Here is a 20,731-nt window from a genome sequence, read left to right as displayed (position 1 = left end):
GATATAGAGTTGACATTTTATAAGTTGAAATTAGCTTTTAAAGCATGACAAAATAGGGAAATGTACTATAAAGAAAAAAAATCATACATGATTGATGAAAGATATAGTTTGGGAGTGAAGCCCATGTATTCCTACAGTCTGAAATGTGTAGCATATACATTGTTATGTAAGATATTCATCTGAGTAGCTGTATAATGAAGGCATTATATTCCGAATGCAACATTCTTTACTTTCCTTGCAAAAGTAAAATACTTATTCATCCATGTTTTGCCAAAATTCCACGTTTTGAGGCTTGTGTAAAATGTGTATTTTAGTATCTTTGGCTTGCACTCTCTGTTGCAAGCCTGTGTTTGGTTGCATTACTTTCAAAAATATCTAAAGTTACATAATCACACATTCACTGGAGACACCACTGATTTTAACCTTCCGTAAAAGGTTAAGTATAAAGTTAGTTGCAACTCAAGAAACGGAGTCTTTGGCTTTGGTCTTTGGCTGCCAGACTGAGCTGAAAGACTTAGATTTTAGCAGCTTACAAAACACTCTTTAGATAAAGAGGTATAACATTTTTTTTTTTTAAAATACAGTATAGAAAAAATACAGTATAAGAATAACAATAACAATAAACTTTTAGCTAAATACTTTTAGCTAATATTTTTTATATTTTTTTATTTTATGCATTAACAGAAGCATAAAAGAGCTATAAAAGGATGAAACACATTTAAAATGCAACAAAACGAATGCTGCACTTCTGTTGTTGCTTCACATCATTTCAGCAGAGCACTGAACACATCTGGAGGGAGCAGGACATCCACTTTTTGAGGACTGGCCCCCAGAAAAGGAAAGGGGCGGGGTCAGAGCTGGTGTTGGATTTCACAGCCAGAGAACGTGACTGTAATGGTTGCCTTCGCGAAAGCTGTGCCAAACTTGCCTGCTCTCTGAAAGCGGCTCGCCGTCTCTTAACGTACATTACGGTTTGCCGGTGGGGGCTAAGTCACCCGGAGCTCGTGAGAGCCACCGTTTGCAGATTTAAGAGTCGGCAGAAAACTTTGAAAAGAGTACCACCGCGGAGAAATACAGCTGCGCGGCTGAACTTCCACCAGCAGCCCGAGGGTACCGGGAGGAGGAGTCAACAGGTCCCAGGTATTACCATCCACTTGCCATTGACAGCTTGTCATAATTTGACAGCATGCATGCAGGTCTCAGCCTCTATAGGAGGTTAACCCAGTACTGTATTAAACGGTACCTGGAGGATTTTGAATGCACCATGCATGGCCACGGTGATAATGTGCGCGAGTGTGACAGGTTTTTAACGCCGTTCATGGTCAGAAACGGGCTAATTAATTGGAGTCCGAAACTCCTGTCAAGTCGGTAATTCATGCCTACCAAAATAAAAGAAACTATAGCTATTTGTGTTAGTCTGAGCGACATTATATTAAGTGGACACGACGTCTGTTAGGGCGGCTAGCATGCAAAGCTAACGCTCCTCAATGTAACGTTAGCTTGTAAAGACATTGGAACACATTTCAGCGCTGACAGTTTCTGCGAGTCAATTAACAAGAGGCAACCTGCCAACTATCTAGCTTGGCATTTAAAAAAAGTGCCGACATGTGGGTTTAAAAACATGCAATGGTGTGTGTCTGAGCGTCTGTACCCACTTGTTTGTTTTTGCAACGTCAAACAACGGAATGTGGAGAAATATGTATTACTTCTTTCGCTAATTTTGATCAATATTGCTTCATTGTGGGTACTCAAGGCTTTGAGGTGAACTTTGCTTGAGTGCATAGTATACTTTGCTGTTGATATCGATCACATCAGGAGCCCACTTCCTCTCCTCAGTTGCTGTGATGGGTAAACAGGCATAGCAGAGGGGCAACCACAGCCTGCATTCTTTTGATGTGCTCTAATCCTGAGCTGCAAACTTGATGACCCAAAACACACATGCATTCTTCTGAAAACGGTGCCTTAAAGTACCACTGCAAACTGACGGATATCTCCCTTAATGTGTTAACACCCCTGATTACACCTTGCAAGATAATGTGGCAATTTGAGGTGTTATAATATGTGAGTTACATACCCTGCAGTATCAGAAAGTCATCAGTGTTATCTTGTAAAATGTCGTCTTGTTAAACCACAGATTACAGTGCGCATTACCCTCCTTTTACAGCTGTAACAAGTACTTTCCAGATGTTTCCTTTTATTTGAGTAACCTGTTTAGTCTGTGCACTTTGGCATGGCGTGATTCGTTGAATGATATTTTGTGACGCAAGATTTATGCTTCTGTATTACTGGCTGCAGCAGGCATGGCAGCGAGACCGATTTTTGTTGTGGGGTGGGGCTGGAGGAAGAAGAAGATGCCCTTTTCTGTGACAACCTGTGACATTCAGAGCAAGATGCATTGATTAGAGGCAGTCACTCAGTGGAAAATTTGGTGTGTCTGAGGGTTTTCCCACCCTGTCACCTCCTCTCTTTGTGTGATTCACAGTTAAATGTTGTGCCACCGCTGTAATTGGGAAGGCTTGGGCTGAACCCAAGATTGTTTACCTGACCTCTAAACTGTCACATATTATCATAATTTTGATAATAAGCTTTAGACTTTCTTATAACTTTTTTTATCTGCTGTCTAGTCGTCTTATACCTGATCCCATGTCATGCTCATCTCATATATCAATGTCTAACATAGTGAGAACGTTTTGGAGAGATATCCTCAAATCATTGTTGACAGCAGCTCTAGTCACATGTTTTTTCTCATGCTGCCTCCTAGAGCAGAAATAATTTTATTGTTTCTCGCAACAATATATTCAAAACTAGAGAACCTAGAAATTAACTGTGCGTCTTTTTAAAATGTTGAACTGCCCAGTGTTGTACTTATTTGTTAATATGCAGTAGTGTTCTGTTACGCAGCATGAGGTGGTTGTTTTTTGTGATACTAACACTCTCTGACAAGCGTCAACGGGAAGTTGGTTCTCTCGTCGTGTGAACAGTGCCAGTTAAAGGCCTTGCATGCCTCGGCTTCACATGGCACTGAATGTGTCATCATCGTGGTGGCAGTGGCACACTCACTTTGCCCCATCACATCCCCCACTCCCTCGCAGTGTCCTTTTCCTTCCTCTGCGGATTGTAAAGTCAAGTGTGAATGACACTGGAAAGAAACTTGTTTTCCTCTTTTGTTCTTTAAAAACACAGTAGTAGTGAGTCAGTGGCTCCTAGCTCTTTCAGTTTTGTTTGTCATGTTTGATTGATTTGCTTATTACCTGTGGAACTTCACTGCATGAAAAGTGAGTTATTAAAGGTTGGTTGGATTGTTCACATTTGGATACATTTGTGTGCAGAATATTGGGCAGTTCAATCTGCCAGCTGATTCTGCTCAGCTGTTTTTTAATGTATTCAATAGATTTCTTTAAATTATCTTTTTTTTTTTGGAGCAATTGTATAAAACTATCATCAACTTTGTTGAATTTACACGTTTTGAGTGACCTATTTTTTAATATTGCATGGCAAGGTAGAGAGCAGGCACAGTGTGTTTTTCCTTCCTCGTATTACTAATAGGTGTTATAAATGGTGTCATCCACACAGCTGAGTAGGTCACCACATTGTCGATTTCTTGAGAATCGTTTTGATCTCAGTCACAAGATAGCATCCTTTACGAATAACACGTAAACCACCAATAGTAGGATGTGAAAATGCAGATCTAGTCAGCTTTTCCTATTAGAACAGAAGAGGAAATATTCTAGAGATATACGCTTGGCTACATTTGGCATTGGACCTAGCTTTCCCTGAAAAAAGCCCTCAGTGTGTCAGGTGGTTTGGTTTGCTTCTGTCTGTAGCGGTCTACACACAGCCTGGCCACAGCAGCCTGCTCCCTTGTTGTTGACGAGCCAGGCTGACTCATGAGGCTGTGCAGCACAAACTCATCAGGCACTGACAGATGAGACACACTCCCCACAATGGCAGGGCACCCTGGAGATGTCACCCAGTGCTGGCCTAACGGTAAACACCTCTACCCGGTCCCACCCACACACTGGTGGTAGCTCTGTTTCTGGAGTTGGAAGTAGTTAGTGAAAAACCACACTGCTGAATTAAAGTTTCACTTAATGTAAATAGGAAAAAACAGGGTTAGGGTTAGCTTTTTAGACATTGTTTTGATGTGTACATATGTTGGTTTACCAATTTGCTGATATTGCCTTTCATTAAAAGTTCCGTTTGTCAGAAGTCTTTGGCCTATTAGAGAAACACTTCTACAAATGGAGTCCAGTGGAACCAAGCAGTGTAGCTTTACCCTAATAAAACCAGCCTTGACCTAAAAGAAACAGGCCCACACTCTGTTAGAATAAGTAGGAATAAATTGGGATATTACAGTGGTTTGGCAGTGGTGCCCAATGACGTAGTCATTGCCTAAGGGACTCGGGCGAGTGTGGGAAAAGCAGGAGAGAAGAAGGGTGGGAGCCGATACCAGGAGAGTGTAGCCGAAGCTGAGTGGGATTTCTTTGGAGGGGGAGTTCTGGAGCCGTTGGGATGTGGGAGCTCCACTCACGACAGGCCTGCTTTTGCATACTGATTCTCTTTCCGCTGCTTTCCACATAGCTTTCTGGACTGCTCGGCCCCGCCAGCCTTGCAATGGTTAACTACCCGCCTCTTTTTATGGCTTTGATGGTATTAAATAATCTTTACGTGTCAGAGTGCACAGCTCCCAGTGTTCATGTCGGGAGAGCAAGAGAGCAATTAGGTCAGAGTGGTAGAATAACTCGGTTTCATCCCAGCCTTAAAGCGGCAGGGTACCTCACTTCAAACTTGCTCTTTATATTCACTTCAAACCTTCGGAGTGAGATTTTCAAAGAGGTCCGAGGCCAGTGGGGTTATCAAAGCACTCAGAGAGAGAACATCTTTCCGTTGTATAGTCTCATGATAACATGTCCCAGAGTGGATCATCAGTTGTGATATTTTAGGTTCCTCACTATGTTAATTTGCCTGAAGAATCAGGACACGTTTGTCTCCTTTTTTCCTAATGAGGCTGAGCTAAAGACCCATATAACCTATTATCCTGGTTATTGATTTTGAATGCGTTTCAAGCTACAGCTTGTTTTGGTAGACCTTGAAATCATTGACATAATTATTTGCAGAGCTGTACTGCTTGTTTTTAGACTAACAGAACCTCAACACACACACACACACACAAAACAACAATATATTAAAAGCCATGTGTTTCTGTTTGACATGATCTCACATGATCTGTGTTGTAAAGTTTCCCATAGCCTGTTGTCCCATGTTTGAGATTGCATTTCTACCATTTGGCAGGGGAATGTTCTGGCCCATGTCACACTGTTTCATTGCCCTCGTCACAGGGTTTCATACTATTTTCCACACTCATTTTGTACCTTGGCGTTTTTGCTAAAGTGTCTCTGCCCAGTCGGACAGTCCCCCGGCGTGACGGCTGACATTTCGAGTGAAAGAGACCTATTGTTGGTTCTTAATCCCCCTCCACCCTCCTCTCCATAAAACAATGGTATCAATTGCTTCCTCTGAGTACATCCACAGCTCTGAGTGAGAGACAGACTGGCCGGGCCTGTTAGCTAGCCTGCCAGCCGTCCTACCAGGCAGCCAGGCCGACCTCTTCATTCCCAGTGATAGCTCTGTGCTTGAGCCCACAGATTCCTGTTCAGGCATCTGCGCTAATATTATCTCTGTAGCATGAGAACCAGTCCTTGATCGTGGCTGCACTGCAACCTCGTCAATGCACAAATAATGGCTTGCGTATATATTTATTTCCCTGTGGAGACAGTGGAGTAGACCGGTGGCTTCGACACACCCCCATCCCCCACCTTCTTAATGAATGGTCTCCATTCTATTTTCCTTCATTTTCCCCAGGACACTGCCATTAACTTTGACAGATGATATGTTCTTTCACTGAAACAGTGATCCTGAGCGCACTGTCACTGGAAATTGGATTCACACACCCGCCCCGTTGCTCCTTGCCTTTTCTCAAACTCTCCTTTTCTCTCCGTCCTCCTTTTTCCTGTTGCTCTCTCTCAGTCGGCACTGAGGGACATGCTGTTAATATTCCTTTTAGAGCTGCACTGTACAGCTCAGCTGCCAAGTTAACCCTCTGCTGCCATGAGTGAGACAGCTAGCCAGATAGCTGGTGTCACTTACACAGATGTCTGACCAGCCAGTCTGTCCTTAAGCACTCCTTGATAATACCAGTACTGCTCTGTGCCAAGTGTGTGTCTGTAATTAGTTATGACATTAAAGTGATTTTTGGTTAGTTGTCCAGAGAAACCTTTCATTTTCATATTTACTTGGTTTAATTTTAGTCTTACTCTTTTTGTAGGTACTTTGAAATTTAGACAATGTGTATATCATAAAGATTGCTCAGGTGCCAGATAGAGTATATTAAAGTAGACCAAATGATTGGACTCGTCACACTGAATGGCTCCAGATTATTGCTGTGAAATTCACGATTACTTTCATTATCTTATAAAACCATGATAAATACAGAGAAAAGCTGAACATAGGAGAAGCTGAAACCTGAGAATCATTGGAGTTTTAGTTAGAAGACTTTAACAAACAAATCTACTCCAGGTTACAACAATAATCTATTAACACTGTAGTGGTTACTTATAGGGAACATTACATGTGAGTCTCCTGCGCAGTGGCCATGTCCAGTTTCAAAGCACTACACACACCAAAGCATCTTAACACTGATTTCAGTGGAACAAATCCCCTCTATTGTGCCTCCTGTGTGGGCGTATGTGGCAGTTGACAGTGTATTACCCAGCTGCTGTGGCTGCAGCTGCTTGCACATTAGCTCGAGTTGCTAGGCCACATTTATCAGTGTGAAGTGAACACCACGGTGGAGAGATAATGGTCCCAAACAAAGATGATACCACTCTTTGCTTCTTCTAGCTCAAACAGCTAGCGCGTCATAGCATCGTTGTCATACTGCTCTGCTGCCAAGTCTATGTAGCTAGTGAGCCTCTGCTACGTATTCTGTCTCCATGGGCTGTCATCACAGTGCAGAAGAGCCATCGCACCAAATATCTGTCATGCTGAGATGTTGCGGCACAGAGCCTGTTGGATGACAGGATTTCTGTGTTTGCTGCTGGAGGAGCGGACGTCTAGCCAAAATTAGCCCCCCCAAAACACTGCAGCAAAAGATGATTAGGGGCTAGTTACATTTACCTTTTGTGTTGGTTTATAAAGCAGTAATTAATCTTCTATGTTTTGTTCCTATAAAAGCTAAATAAACTGTTGTTTTGGTAGTTTACGCATAAAGAAAATACTTGAACAGTACGTTTATTTTTGAGGAAAGTATCTCAGAAATGCACCCAGCAAACTAGGCCTCAGCGTGCAGAGGTTTGTCAGCGAGAAAGCATAACTCGTGGATGTAAATGATACTCATTCAGTCAGTGAGACACTATCAATAACAGCAGATCCTTTGATTGGTTTTGTACTTCATTTTGTGCCAACATAATTTCCATTTTTCTTGGCTTTTTGTGTCGCAGTAATAATTCTGTAATATGGCACACCAGGCAGCATATGGCTGCCATTTATGATCAACAGCCTCTGTAAAGAGGTGACTGTAATATGCAAATGTCTGCATGCTAATGGAATAGTAATGTAATGAAGTGCGTTGTATATGGCCAATAATGAGTCTCTGGTTATTGAGTGTTGATGATAGCCTTTGTTGTTTCACAAGCTGCAGCTTTTTTGTTTGTTCTTCATGTCACACATACACACCATCACACTCAAAACACATGCACACACACGTGTGCGTACACAAACACACACTCACACAGACTTATATACACGAACATTGCCTTCTTATTGATTCATGGCATTGGATGAAAAGCAAATTGATAAATACCTGGAGTACTTGCCAATTGAAATTGCGAGAAGTAAATTGGGCAGAACTGAGACAGATGCGGCGCAGTAAATTAAACAAGCAATCTTCTCTGTTGGGTGACAGCACAGTGGTGATTAGGGTTTCATGTGAGCTGCCCTACATTATTTATGGCTGTGCTTTGGGCTGCCTGCAGTTGAATAAACCCACAGTCCATTGACTGGGCACATTATAGGAGGCCGACTCGTAGTGAGAGGGGGAGTTAAAAATGGCTTTATTTCCTCTCGAGGAGGTCCATTTTCATCTAAATGAAGGTGGAAGCCCCAAGCGTGTTGTTTCCAGACCCTGCCTGTGTGAAATGTGTTGACTGTGTTCCAGGAGGCTTCTCTGCACCACTCTGCTTCATGTTCCAGGGTGATTTCTGCAGAACCTCTTATTTGTACACATCAGCTATTTCTAGTTTTCTTAGTCACTTTCTACTTAACTTAGTGCCCATTGCCAATTCACAATCTGGCTCTGTTTTTGTCCACAGTTGTACTTAGGAATGTCTTTTCCTATGTTAAATCGCTTTGCATTAACAAAACACAGCCTGCATCACTGCTTTCCTTACAGTTTCCAATGATAATGTGTTGCCTTTATTGTTTTGTATGGTATCCACAGAGAAGAAAAGGGTGTATCTTTTGTGGCAGGAAGATATAAACAAGATCAAGACATTCTCTCCTTATCCACAGCATGAACAGGATACTGAAGTTCAAATGCAGCACTTCAGAGGTTTTTTCCACCTGCAAACTGACTCTAAAGTACAGTAGAGATAAAACAGACTCTTTGCAACGCAAATGCTGGGCATTTAGGAAAAGGTTCCAGTGTTTAAAGGCGTGCAATGGATTATGACAAACAAAGGATCAGAACGAGATTGAGTTTTATATAATCCATTAAAAAAATACCTTGATGGCCTCAATCCCCATCCTGCAGATCAGCCTGGGACACACCTAATTTAAGACTGCTACAGCTATGTTTTATTTTTATTTTATTGCAAAAAAAAAAAAATCTAAGTTAAAATGAATGAGGCTACATCTGGCCATAATGTTGGAAAGCTTCTACATCAATACATTCAACTACATTCATAACCGTGAACACTATTAGTATATAACTGATTTTTTTCTCAAATAAATAGCTATGCATATTAATACAAACGATTGTGTTAGTTGTTATTAGTTTCTTTGTAGATATAATGTAAAATCAGACATAGTTTGGGGGAACCCAAACACAATAGGATGTGGTTGCAGCAATACAGATCCACACAATCAAGAGTTTTATCGAATTGTAAAAGAACCCAAGAAAACAGATCTTAAGTGTTTTGGGCTGCTTCCTTGTGATGCATTTCAAGTAGCTAACAAAAGAGCCTGTAGCAAACAAACAGTGGCCTTCTACATCACCATCGGTGTATGTGAAGGGGTGAATGAGAGGCAAATTTACCATTGGATGAGTTGTGAGTTGTGTGAACGCTTCGAATGGGCACGCCACCCGACAGTGCTGCATGCAGTAATACTGGGAACCAAGCATTGTATAACTGCATTCATTATCACATGTTGTTTGATTGAATTTAGAAGAAAAAAATACTGGGAACCAAGCATTCGGCCCATTCCGAACAGGAACACACTTTTATAAAGCGGAAGTGATCATTGGTACATGAGATCGATAAAGAGGCTACAGAAAATTAGATATCTGGTGTCTGTAAATGTGGAGTAGAGGTGTAAGAAGAGTCAGTCCATCAATGCATGTCTGTTCTGGCCGATACAGACCTTTTCACTGCAGACATTTTGACACATAATAGCAGGAAAAGCACAGGTGCAATTAATAACATTTAAATGGCTGTATCCTATTTAGTTTGGCCAGTTCTAGTTCCTGGTATTGTGCATCATGGCTCACTGGTATATGGCTTACTGAGACACTAAAACTGAACTGAGCCATTGCTAAAGTTATTAGTAACACCTGGGCTTTTCCCGCTGTATCAATTTTAATTGTTGGTTGGGAAAATATTCTATTCAGACCTTGATGCTGATTTCGATTGTTCTCCTTCTGTCTCTCACATTGTTCCTCTATCACTCCCAATACAGAGGTGTCTGGTGTGATCTAGCAGTGAACACGGACAGTGGTGGAAGTAGGAATGTGAAAAATGTGGAGCAAACAGTTTGCAGACCATTTGGAGCTCTGCCCATTGTTACACCTATGCACATGTGAAAAGGCTTTTCTCTTGCCTTTTGATTTAGCCCCCCCTCCCTGAAGCGTGGAATTAATGTATTAGTGTTAATCAGTTCTATTTCAGTCAACTTTAACAAACAGCAGACTTACAGTGGCGCTGATAGAACGTCTATTTAATGTTTCCTTTGCTCAGCTTGTAGTGTTGTTGCAGGGCATCTGCTCGTTAGGTGACAAATTGAAAACAGGTGTGTTCATCATCTGAGCACTGAGTGAGCACTATCTGTTGTTAAACAAAGGGTAACATTGTTTTAGATGTAGATCTATCAAAATAGGGCTGTTCCCATGTGCTCATACCTGAATTTAAATATCAGATAACAATTATAAGTATTCTTTTTGTTTGTTATTGTATAGTCTTTGTATGCTTTTCTGTGTTTAACCCACACCTGTCCTCACTGGTCTGTAGTGGGAATGGAGCAGCATGTTCATTTCAGTTCAGCTTTATATTGTTTTTGTGGATATTTCCCTGGATTATAATTAACTTCTACTCTATTATAATATTATTATTTTCTTCATGGATTCCTGCCTGCAGGGGTTGCATTGGACAACATACCTAATCAATTATTTGTGGGATGCTGCCTCTTAAACTACGGAAAGAGGCCCGTTTGTCAGATTGTAAAATTCAGAAAGTTACAAAGATTTAGTGATGCAGACACCTCCCCTGCATTTGGATCGTCCAAACGCTTGAGTGATTTGAGTGATTTGGAGAAAACACTCGAGAGTCTTTGGGAGCTTAGGTTTGCAACTGAAAACAGTTAATTTCTGTGCGTTGGAGGTGTGGGATGTGAAAATGGGATGCCATCTCTAATTTGTGTTTTGTTTGTGCATTTTACAGTCATTGTGGATGTTCTGCCCATGCACAAGTTATGAAATGGCTAACAAGAAGGCTGTGTTTGTTTTATATGTGAAATTGACTGTCATCTCCACTTTGATGGATGTCTATAGCGTGAGTGTGGCCTAATTGTCCTTCTGCACAACAGCGTGTTGTCATTCTCAGTTGGCCGTTGGCCCAGGATACCCACTCGAACTCTGGTCCACTTGTCCAGAGCACCAAAACAATGCAGAGCTGCCGTGCTTCTTCAACCACTGTTGGGCAGTCCCCTGGGGGTGGGCTGTTTTATGATAGGTCTTTGCCAAATCTGATCCCGGCACTCAATTGCTTCTTTGTCATTTCCTCCATGTGAATGTCAGTGTGGCTGAGCTGTGGCTCCATGGATTCCCTGTGTTCAGATACCTTGCATGGCTTTCATCAGGACTTAGACAGCGCTCTGTGCCTCCCCCTCAACCACAACCGCAGCCCCTTCATCCTCCAACCATTGTTTTCCTATCCAATGAAACTTATTTTTTAGCCTCTTTCATGAAGCATGAAATACAAGCTTTTATATTGGCATTGGCAGGTATTTAAACTTTTGATCGGATCCAGGCTGTGCTCATTAAATCGTCAAAATGATGTAACGTTTCACTGCCACTGCCGTGTGCCAGCATGGCATGTTTTTCCACTTAGGGATTCCAATATTTGTCTTTGCCATAAACACAGGGCATCTGGTTGCCAGTAGTGCCGCCCAGCCATCATTCGGACTTTGACATCGAAATGTGGGTGAATTCTGCAGAGAGAAGCTGCCTGGCTTCTCATTTAGCAGCTCGCGTAGGTATGATAAATGTTACTAATCACCTATTGACCCCGAGGGGTCAAGCCTTTGCCCTATCGCCCATCACCCTCCTCCTTCCTGCTGTCCTCTCTTCGCCTCTGTACCCTGTGGATAGCCTTTATCTTGCTCAGGCAGTAGCTTTTCTCTCCAACATTGCTTGTCCACCAGAAGATACCATGCGACACAACTATGCTTTACTTATTTGCAGTCAAGTGTGAGATTCTTTCCCCTTCCAGATTTATCTTTCCTAAAATATCTGTTATTTGGCCTTTTGGCCTCTGAGATACATTTATGTTGTGTGAATGTGATTAGATACAGTGAGCCAGAACATATACAGTATGCTTTCCTCTCCATGTTGTCAGCTTTAGTTTTGACCTCTGCACTACTAATATCACAGCCGGTTTTTAGGACCTTATGGAAGAGATAAGTAAATAGAAGAAAGTGTGAGATTATCAAGAAAATAATCTAGAAATGAATTTAGTTGAAGTACCAAGGACAGGGCTATAAATGTACACACACACACACACACACACACACACACACACACACACACACACACACACACACACACACGAAGTGTCTATGCTGGATGGGGTTTCTGTTCAGCTTTTTTTTTCCACTGGCAGTGTAAAGAATCGCAGAGGAGCTTTTGTTCTTTTGAAAATCCACCTGATAATGTCGGTAGCTGGCTCCTTGCCTGAGCTGGTTGGATTTAAAAGAGGAAAGAGAAAAAAAAACAAAAGCAACTCCCAGCCCAGTGTTGCACTCTTTACACACAACCAACACAGTGGCCCAGATTTTCTACAATCCCCCAGTGAAACAACTCCTGTGTTTGGAGCCTTTAGAAGTGTTTGTAGCCAATGTCATTTTCAATGGGGAACCCTCAGAGTTGAAGAGTGCAGCGCAGGTAGGAATAACAGTGCTGGCAACACAATAATGGTACCAGCATGGTGCCAAGTTTTCTGGGTTCACAGATAGGCCTTTACTCCATCTGCTTCCCTCTTAAATGTTCCACATGAGACTGATTGAGCCATTTCGTATTGCTAAGCTGCGTGAAGAGTGCTACTTCTATAATGAAAGAATACTGCTAAATCAAGGCTTGACAAATCTACTTTCTCCATGTCCCCATATTGAGGGTTGGCGGATTAGGCTCTAATTTTAGTGCCACTTATCTCTTCAGCTGCTTTTAAGAATTAGTTCCAAATAACAAAAAAGTGTAAAAATTGTGAAAGCTTTTTGGGGGTTGGTGGGAGCTGGGTATTGTCAGGGAAGCAAGGCTGTGAAAAAGAGATTGTCTAGTGGCAGCGAGGGCCTGTGAATAAGAGTTCAAATTTACGTACAAATCTCCAGAAAAAGCAGTATTTGCGGCGGTTGGGCAGAGGGCAGTTGTTTAACGAAAATCTTTGAGGAATTTTTCAATCGCCATCGCTTCCCCTGCAAGTCTCTCAAGTGGATTCATGAGCTCACAAAGCCTTTTCAAACAATCCAGACGATGAAAAATGTAACACCACTTTTTTCACCTCTCTCTTTTGTTCAGTTTTCCAATAACTGGAAGTCAGCAGTAAGTTCATCTAGTCTAAACAAAATCACTGTTCTGGACTCACAAACACCCTGACAGTTTAGACCTTTGCGGCTCACATGTATCTGGCTACTGTGACACGACTATCAATACCCCACTGGAGGCAGTTGCATTTAAAACAATGGAGGATACAGCGTTGGTGTGCATTCAGCACTTTTGAATAGCCGTCAGCTTATTGATTCTCCTTCAAGGTCGGCATCAATTGCTCTCTGCCTCGTCTTTTCTGTTTGTGACAGCAGAGGGCAAATGCGTGTTAAAAAACTCGCTGTTCAGTTGAGTTTGGAGGGGGAGACCCATAAAAAACCACAGTGGCTGGTTTCCACTCTGATTCTCTTGGAGTGGAGCCCTTTTCGTTGTGGGCAGTGTTTGGGTGTGATTATGTAATCCATCAGGGTATTACCATAAGGGGGGGGGGGGAGGGTGTGTGCCCAGGGGTTGGAAGGTAATAGTGGTGCTACTGATGATCATCGTCTAGCAACTGCCCAAGGGCAGGAATGTTTTGTGCGCCGACGTGTCCGACAGGTGGCTAGGAGACGCTAATTGATTAATGATCAGGGTGATATATGAGCCCCCGCGGCCAGCCTAAACATAAAGGCTCAGAGCACCGGTGTCACCCTAAATCATTTCCAACCAGGCCAGTAAACCCAAAACAGTTCCCTCATTAGCATATGAAAGACCAATTGGGAGGGGGACTGTCCCTTCCAAGCCCTTTGTTGGCCGCCTATTGTCAACATCCTGAGTCTGAATTAACAGGCTAGCATTTTATGCCCGATGAATAATGACAACAAAGATGGTTTTATAATAAGGGTCACTCAGCACTAATGAATGATTAACATCACCACAATCTAAGCCTTTGATATCATTTGGATTTCTGCCTGTGCATGGCTTTGACAAAAGCAACACTCACCTAGATGGTTGTACGTAGAAGAACTACTGTCTCCTGCGCTGTGTGAGATGTACATTTCTGTTATTCTACTACGGAGCATAACATATTGTTATGAATATCAAAGGTGAATGGATGTGTTTTCACCATGTGGTATAGTAACTATAATTCCTTACACCTAGAGGTGAGATCATTTACATTCTTTATTTACATGGGTGTTTTTGCTCTGTACATCATGGAGCTGACATATTTTCCATTCAAGCAGTGTCAGATTATCCTTGAATGATTGAACATTAGAGGAATTCACCTGCCCCCAGATGATATTTTGCACTTGGTGTTCCATATAACACTGTCATTGTCAGTGGTCTCTCTCTCTCTCTCTCTCTCTCTCTCTCTCTCTCTCTCTCTCTCTCTCTCTCTCTCTCTCTCTCTCTCTCTCTCTCTCTCTCTCTCTCTCTCTCTCTCTTGGTTGCTTCCTCTCTGACTCTCACTCTCTCCGGTTATTTACCATTCCACAGGGGGCCTTCCGTGACCCTCTTTATTGTTTTGTTTGGATGACTCTGGAAGGACAATGGCAGTCTGGAGCCTTGGCTGGCACTCAGCGTGTGTGAATCTGCATCTTTCCATTGGGAGTGCTGTCCTCCGATGTCAAGAGAGGTTATGTGATCTATGTGTGACTGAAGGGGGTTTCCACCACTGAGAGTCAGCCCTTAGGAGAGGGAGGGGGGAGGGGGGGGAGGGGTTTATATTGTGTGTGTGTGTGTGTGTGTGTGTGTGTGTGTGCACGGCCGGTGGAATTTTATAGAACCATGCGAGTTAAAACAACACATAGTGTCTGTTTTAATGTGAGCTCATGACTCTCGCCACAGGGCTGCCATTCCCAACTATACTCATACTTGGAGACTGCCGGTCGTACCCGCAATCAGTTTTTTACACATCTGTACTGAGTAGCAGTATAGGATGCTGCTGTCACAACGAGTAAATGAATGTCGTAGGGCCGATGAATGATTTTACTCGAGAGTTGGGCCGCCTCCCATCAAACTTTTTAACCATCAGCGCTCGAGCAACCTAAATCCTAGTCCTAGGTGCCGATGCAAGGATCGGGTGACCCTGCTGTATTATCGTTTCAGGCTCTCTGCTTGGTGAGACTGTGGTTCCTTCAGCAATCGAGGCCTTCTAGGTGTGGAAAATTGGGTTCCATTTTGAATTGATTTCAGTCATCAGCAAGGATAAAGATGTGATTACCACAGGCTACTCCTGTCCACTCTCATCAGCGTATAGGCTGTAGGCTTGCACATGCATGTCCACACACACACTTTTACATACACACACCATACGTGCATATGCATAAACTCTGTCCTCATTTCATCCTACTTGACCTTTTATCTAAATTAGGCTGTTTTTAGTCTAGTGGACCAGTTTAACCACACCACTCAGATCCACAAAGAAGAAGTGAGGACGTGTAATAAGACAGGAAGTGAAATGAGGATCATTGAGGGCACAGGCCAGCTGATTGTCAGGTTGAAATGGATACCAGAGTGTACAGCACAGTCAGAAAGGTACACGTTAAAGTGTTGTCAGCTGGAGTAACAGGCGTAATCAGGCGCCAGCCAAGATCACAAAGTTGGATGGTTAGCTTGCAGCTAAATGCTACATACAGTATTAGTTTGAGTTGTCACATGCAGAGCAATGCATCAGAGCCATGCTTTGAATGGAGGTATGATCTGATGCAAAGCCCCAATTCACTTCTGAAATTATTATCATAGTATTAGTATGATACATATTTCGAATCCCATTTAAAGGCTTAGCCATTGTAAACAAATGCAGGTACGTTGCTTAATTGGATTTTATTATAACTGCAATACAATGGACCAGAACATTTAAAAAATCAAGAAATATTAGAGCCCATTGAATAAATATTGAGTTATTGGTGTAGTTTTTTAACCCACACTAATTCATTTTAGGCACACTAATTCATTTTAGGCACACAATACTCAACAGCCATTCATGCCAGTGTAAGCAGGAGCAAGGCAACGCCTTTTAAGATGTATTACTGTATATTTTGTCCTCAGAGCTAACACATGTCATTATACTAAGTGTCCACACCCTGTTGTGAATGGGGTTTGTGGTATTAGACAGTACAAATATTACATGACGTTTGTAATGTATAGGCCTGTAATTAAGATAATTTTAGGATCTGCATAGGCACCACTTGGCAGTGATGTTGACTTTGCATCCTGTAAGTCTGGTCTTTCCCCTCCATCTTTGTCAAACAGGGTAAATGTGCACAAGGTGAGCTTATAGCCAGTGTATGTGAGCAACAGTTGCTTGAAAAGAAACTGTAACAAAGCTCATCCATCTGGCCTCAACGCCTCATGTGAATTTGTAAACACGATTGCTAATTAACATTGAGTTGAGGTTTGCACAGTAGGAAGCTGGAGTTGTGTGATGTGCAAGTCTTTGCAGCAGTCTTTGTAGTAAATATGGATGCATTATTTTGTAAGGCTGCTATATTCCTGCTTAAGCCATTTGATTGTTTTCAAGAGCTTATGATAACAAATTAGTGTGAAATTCATTTGCTGCTTGTAAAATGGCACCAAGGCCACTTCGGCCTGGAGAAGGGGGATTGTTTTTTGTGATGGTATGATGGCCCTTCTAAAGAGCAACCGTTACTGTAACTGTCAGGAAAGCTCTGTCCTGGTAGATGCTTTCTTTGTTAACTGAAGTATAGAAAAGTTCTTCCTCACTGTGACAAGTGCTTGGTGAAGTGAAATAAACCCAAACAGACCACAGTTTTAAAGGTTATTGGTTTCTCTTGAACATGCTTTTGGAAAACCCTGGCTTGGTCCACAGCTCTACTTTTAATGGGAGCTGGAGGGATCCTGTAGACAGGATAGGGGTGCACGATTCAGAAAATGTCATGATTCGATTCAATATAGATTTTTAGGCTCAAGATTCGATTCAAAATCGATTTTCGATTCAAAAACGATTCACAGTATGTAAATGTAGTTACTTTTCCCATGTGATTACAGTAGACATACAATTAAAAAGAAAAGAAACACAACAAATGAAATGTAGTTTGATATTACTTTATATGTCTTCATACAAAAATAAAAACTTTTGCAACTAAAAACTACAAAGTGCCAAGCTTTGGCCAGCTTTCAAATACATTTAATTCAAGTATAAAATAAAACTGTTGAATAAAAAGAGCTTTTCGTTCAGAGTTCGGTGGGAGTATGGACCATTGAACGAGAGTGCATTGGTTGACTGGCATGTTAGGTACTTTAGGTTCTTGTTCGTCCACGTCTTTAATGTTAATCTCTGGGTGATGGCGAACCATGTGAGTTCTCAAGTTTGTGGTGTTTCCAAAATACTTAACTTTCGCTTTGCAAAGCCTGCATGATTCCTACCAAGTTCCGTCTTCCCCTCGAGGTTATAAAAGCCAAAATGTGCCCAAACTCTCGCCTTCAATAAGGATGGAGCAGGTTGAATAATTCCTACTAAAATGGGATAGTCTCTGTTTCCCCCTCAAAGAGAGACAGGATGAACTCACTGCATTCGACACAAACCAAATTTGTATTCAAATACTATTGACCACGATTGTTCAGTTTGGCATTTCTGTTGAATCCACGAAATCCAACAAAGTGCCTTTTAACATTTGCAAACCACCATCCTGTAATTTTCATCCAGTTGTTTTGGGTTAAAAACAATCGTGCACAACATTTCCCATGCTTTCTGCAGTACAAAGGTGGCGTTTATCAGAGATCCTAAGTGCCATGTGACTCTTTCAATTTAGATCTGCAACCAGACATTGGTAAACACTTGTGATATTTTACCAACATGCATAAAATGGCATTGTTCACACACTTGCTCCAAACCAGCATCACTAGATCCATATCTGCGGCTCAGGCCTAGCTGTTTTTCTATGAAGAGATGACATGCCACTTTAGATTTGTCTCTGTCTGGCAATGAAGGCGCCTCTGTGTCCCTATTTGTTCATCAGGCTAAGGGGATTTCTAGGCCGCCACCTGATTCACATTGCTGTAATTGAGTTGTGGCCATAAGCACTACTGCGCCTTTCTAGGCCCCAGGTAATTTACACACCACAAAAGCACTGTTTTACTCCACTTTTCACATGATTTCTGGGACACAAATGTAGCGAGTGAGAAAGTCCAATCTGTTGGAAAAGGGTGGGGAGATTAAAGGGAGTATGAGGGTGAAGGAAGGAAAAAGAGTGTAAGAGTTTTCGCGTAGTGAAGCAGTTCTTTGCCAGAGAGGCTACGGAGTCACTGAGTCTGCAGCACGTGGATAAGGACCACAAAGCTCTTGGTTTCAAATATCTTTCTCTCTCTTTCTTCATCTCTCCTCAGAGCTTAGGAGCTGCAATCGATTCAAGGGGAGATTTCCTTGGCCAAGGACAGGGAGATTGACATTTTTGGGGTAAACCCGAATTTGTCGCTCCTGTCAACTCTGGGTAAATGGACTTCTGCACACTCCACACTTGTATCTGTGGGTACCAAAAACCATCTTGCTCTCTATAACAATAGCATTGTTCCTCGTTATGTGATGGCCATGTTGGTTTTGTCGTCGTATTGAATTTAGTCTGTTTTCACCATGTCATATCTGCCAGGTCACTGTTTAATGTACAGCATTAGTATTTTCATCATTTTCACAAACACAGACGCACACTCTGTGCTGTTGTCTTGTGGCCTGTGTGCCGCCAGTGGTAGGATCAAGTCTAATCCTGGTTCTGTTGCATCACAGTTGGAGCAGGAAGCAGGGAGATTTGCTCTGTCATATTCAAGCGACAAAGACCAAACAAAAACAGCCATTCATCATTAGGAACTGGCGTGAAGAACTTGGACCATCACTCTGTGAATATAGACTGATTTATTGGGTCTGATACATCTTCCTTGTGTCTGCTGCAAAACACTGTGGCAGCAGTAAGAATAGTTATGTGCTATTTGTTTTATTCTGGCATTTCATTTTATGTTGTTTTGCCAACATGTTGCCACAATAATGACAGACAGGAAGGAGCTGAAAAGGTTGGTCAATTCCTCTCAGCCAATCATAGCAACAAGTCTCCGAGACTGTGGCTTAGTATTTACTGTACTGTCCTATTAGGCTTTCTTCTGTCTGTCCTGTCCTGTCCTGTTCTATCCTGTCCCATCCTGGCCCTGGGGAAAGGTGATCTCTTCCCCCAGACAAACATCTTCCCACATGCCATCCACTAAGCAAAAGCAAATAGAATGGTATGTGTACAACGATGCCAGCCAATCCCCAGAAAAATCCAGACTCCCTCTACAAATCGCCTCCTTCATTGGATGCCCCCACACCAGAGAAACACACAAACACATATTCACACCCACAGAGGACGTCCATGTGTCGTAACTGGGGATGACAAGTGGTCTGGCAGACACTCCTCTGTTTGCCACCAGTTTGGCATGCTGCTGGCCTGATGGACAAGACTAAGGCTGGCACGTTGGTTTTATATGCATACAACTCTGAGTTCCGGGCGCCTGGGTATAGCTCACCTGGTAGAGCATGCGCCCATATATAGAGGTTTACTCCTCGACGCAGCGGCCGCGGGTTCGCCATTTGCTGCATGTCATTCCCCCTCTCTCTCCCCTTTCATGTCTTCATCTGTCCTATGAAAATAAAGGCCTCACATGCCCCACAAAATAAATAAAAAAACAAACTCTGAGTTCCTCTCTCTTTTGTATATCCTCATCATTTTGATTTGTTTCCTTGGGAATAGTTATCCCACTGTGTTGCAGTTTTTAGAAATTGGCAAAGGCAGCCACAAAAACATGCAGGAAGTAAAGTAGGACAGTTTTCGATTTAGTTTGGCTCTCCTCTTAATTGTTTAGAGGGCATACAACCTTATTCACTGTATTTGTTCATGATTCAACATCACTGTTTTTGGAAATCATTGAATTATTCCATTAGCTGCTTTATTAAATCTGCTTTATTTTGTGAACTGGCAAAAGGTACACGCAGTTCTTGCATGCAGTCATTTTCCAGTTTTTCTCACTCTGAGTTAGCAGGTTTGGGGTTTTCATCTCCACATGAAGCGGTATTTAACCCCCCCCTCCTTCCCCGTCATAATTTAGATCCAGTCTCATTCGTGGGTTGGGAAGCGGCCCCGGTAGTTGATGTGGAACACATGCCTTTAATGATTCACACTCTGTGTGCGGTAGGTCGGTGGTGGCTGCTGAGCTCGCTGCCTCTCCCTCTGTCTAGTATGGTACTCCTGTGTGTTTTTTTCCCCAGTGTTATGGGATTTGTTTTTAAAATCCACTTAACAAATGGAAATTTCAGGGAGGTTAAAATATGTTGTTTATGCACAGTTGTTCCCGTGTAATGGCACTTCTTATTCTCCCTCATAGATAGACAGAGAGAAATAATCATCACTCGACACCTTTGTTGTTTAGCCAGACTTGGTCTTTTTTGTCTTGCCACCATGCCACAGCAGCTTTTGGACTCTTTCTTTTAGATTTCCCCATGTTAGATTAAAACTGCCT

General features: G+C 42.3%; 1 protein-coding gene across 1 annotated transcript in view; it reads left to right on the top strand.

Annotated features, from left to right (window-relative positions):
• The first annotated feature begins 868 nt into the window (after positions 1 to 868).
• Positions 869 to 20,731, top strand: part of raraa (retinoic acid receptor, alpha a) — a 143,689-nt gene continuing 123,826 nt past the window's right edge. The window contains exon 1 of the mRNA XM_031291244.2: positions 869 to 1,140. The gene's annotated coding sequence lies outside the window, so the exon portion shown is untranslated. The remainder of the gene's footprint in view (positions 1,141 to 20,731) is intronic.

This window comes from Sander lucioperca, chromosome 22 (genome assembly GCF_008315115.2).
Source record: "Sander lucioperca isolate FBNREF2018 chromosome 22, SLUC_FBN_1.2, whole genome shotgun sequence".
Classification (NCBI taxonomy): domain Eukaryota; kingdom Metazoa; phylum Chordata; class Actinopteri; order Perciformes; family Percidae; genus Sander; species Sander lucioperca.
The sequence above is the reverse complement of the archived record's forward strand: the minus strand, read 5'-3'. Positions and strand labels throughout refer to the sequence as shown.